The sequence below is a fragment of the Mastomys coucha genome, unplaced genomic scaffold (assembly GCF_008632895.1).
Source record: "Mastomys coucha isolate ucsf_1 unplaced genomic scaffold, UCSF_Mcou_1 pScaffold11, whole genome shotgun sequence".
Lineage (NCBI taxonomy): Eukaryota > Metazoa > Chordata > Mammalia > Rodentia > Muridae > Mastomys > Mastomys coucha.
Window position 1 is genome coordinate 3822927 of NW_022196893.1, and position 3036 is coordinate 3825962.

Genomic DNA, 3036 nt, shown 5'->3' on the forward strand with positions numbered 1-3036 from the left:
AAAAAAAAAAAAAAAAGAAATCAATTTGATACAATGCAAATTCAGGCACACATTCCTTATATAGTTCTATAATAAGGTGACAATATTCTTTATTTATCTGGGACAATCTCAGATTATCCTAGCTAAGAGTATTCTGGTCAGGTGACGGGACCACCTCATGCTGGATAAAAACTGTCAGCTCACTGGGCTTCTGTCTTCAACTTGACCACATTGCCACCTCTCATCCGGGCTTTCTAGTTCATAGGCCAAGGAAGGGAGAATCTATTTATCTACCATATTCATTCAACATTACCAAGAAGTCCCTTAGCTAGACTTTCACAACTCTTCCCTCAAAATACTGCAGTGATGGGCTAGAGAGACAGCTCTGTTTCACAAGCACGGAGACCTGAGTTGAATCTAGCACCCACATCAAAAATAGGCAAGATGGAGTGTGTCTGTAATCTCAGCACTGGGGATTCAGACACAGAAGGATCCCCAGGGCTATTGAGCAGAGGAGCGTCACCAAACTAAACTGAAGAACTCAAGGTTCACCAAGAGATCTGAAAAAATAGGGTGGTGAAAGACTGAAGGACACAAAAGATTGACCTCTGGCCTCTACATACAGAAGCGCCTACATAAACACAGCCACACATTATACTGCAGACACACATAACACAATGGTGTGGTTATCATTTATTGAACTCCTACCTGACTGTGTGCAATGAACGAGCTTCTCATTAAACTCACTGTGTCCTAGTAAGGTAGGTCATTCTAGTTAAATACTCTTTATGATCCTTCTTCAGTGTGAAGCAACTGAGAAATAAAATACAGGAATAAGACTTTAAATTACACTGGTTTTATTGTCAATATGTTGAATGGAAAGAAGCCACAATTTTGAGTTTGTTTTACTCACTCCTCCTTTAGGATTATTCAGATTTCAGTATAGTCCTTAAACTCCCTTTAAGTCCTTGATTCCTTTAAAATCGACACTTAGCAGGCCCCAGAGGGGATAGGAACTCCACAGGAAGACCAACAGAGTCAACTAACCTAGGCCCTTGGGGCTCACAGAGATGGCACCACCAACCAAAGAGCATACATGGGCTGGAACCAGGCCTCCCCATACATATGTAGCAGATGTGCAGTTTGGTTTTCATGTGGATCTGGGATAACTGGAGCAGGGGTTATCCCAAATGCTGTTGCCTGTCTGTAGGATATGTTCTTCTTCTAGCTGGGTTGCCTTGTCCGGCCTCAGTTTGAGAGGATGCACCTAGCCCCACAGAAACTTTAAGTGCCAGGGTAGGAGGATACCGGTGGGGTGGGGGGTGGGGGTGGGGAGTGGGGGAAGGGGTACCTTCTCAGGGAAGAAGAGGAGGGAGGATGGAAGGAAGAGCTGTGGGAGGGTATGACCAAGATGGGCCAGTGGGATTTAAAGTGAGTAAATTTTGTTTTTTAAAGTCAAGACTTTAGCGTCTGGATAAATGGTTCAGTGGTTAAGAGCACATACTGCTCTAGCAAAGGACCAGAGTTCTGGGTCCAGCACCCATCAGGTGGCTCACAACTGTAATCACAGCTATAGAGGAGCTAACCCCCTGACTTTTGTGATACCAGCACTCAGTGTAAATAAACATACTGGTATGAAAACAATAGTCAATGACTAAGAGAAATAATTGGAGGCGGGGCTCTCACATAGCCCAAACTGGCTTGAAACTTACTAAGAATCCATGATGACCTTGATCTTTTGAGGCCTTTTGCCCCCCCCCCCAAAAATCAGAATTATAGGGATGTGGGAACTGAACTATATTATTCTGACCAAGCAGCCTACCAACTGAGCCCCACCTCCGGCCAAACTCCTGGAATTCAACCCCAAAGTTAGTTGTTCCAAACTCATTTCAAACCTCTCAGTATCTCTGAGAGACAACTCTACTGCCTAGGTGAATGTAAAGCGAAAGAAAGGGGCTCAGTAGTGATTTAGCAGCAAGCTGGGATGCTATACAGATCTGAGGTGTGCAATAGCTGAGTTCAGAGGTGGAGTCACCTGAAAAGGTCCCTGGAGGAACAAAGAATGTATCCCCTTTTGCAAAACACTGTCACACCAGACTTGAGAGGAGAGGGCGACACTGATGCGCCAGCCAAAGCACGGGATCCTGGGCCAGAGTCGAAATCACAAAATCTGGTGTCACTCAATCCATTCCTTGAATGAATAGAATGAATGAGTGAATGAATGAAAGGCTGTGTGCTACTAATCCCTATGCCAGGCACCAGTCAACCAATCCACACCTTCGCCTGCAGCCCCGCCCCCAAGGCCACACACCCCCCGCCAATGTCAGAGTTCCCTCAGACCGCTTGCAAACTCCGGAATAGTGGAATACAATCCTTTCTGAGTCTGCGCATGCTCTGCGTTGCCTAGGGGAGACAGATTTAAAAGCGATTGGCTGGAGGACGACAAGCTCCGCCCACCCTGGCTCAGGACCTATCCACAGCCGAAGGTTCGCCTTTCCCAGCACCGCCCCGCCGCCCGCCGCGCCCTGAGGCGGAACCTATCGTCTATGAGGTTGAGAAAAGAGAGGGTGGTGAACAGGAAGTGACGCACGAGTGCCAACGGAAGGCGGGCGGCCGGAGCTAGTTGCCCTGGGAACTGAGCTCTCGGCTACGTCAATCCTGCGTCATAGGTCGGTGGGCCTTGTACATTTTACGCATGCGCGGCCACATACACGAGCGCGGGAAGAACACTAATTTAGGCCAAAAATGGGTTCGGGGTCGCCTGAGAAAGCGGCCTGGATTAGGAGAAAAGGATGAGGTGTCTGGCCTAGAACAGTTCAGCTGCCCAGAAGGTGGTGTAGGTGTCTCTGTGAAGTTTCAAACATTGTTTTCCCCTTTTGAGACAGGAGTCTGTAGCCCAGGCTGGCCTTGAACTCCCTAACTAGCTAAGGGTGACCTTGAACTCCTGATCCCCACCTTCCACCTGCTTGTAGAGACCGCAGGCTTATGTCATCATAGCTGGCTTATACTATGCTGAGGATCAAACCCAGGACCTCATGAGCCTTAGCCAGTCCCTCT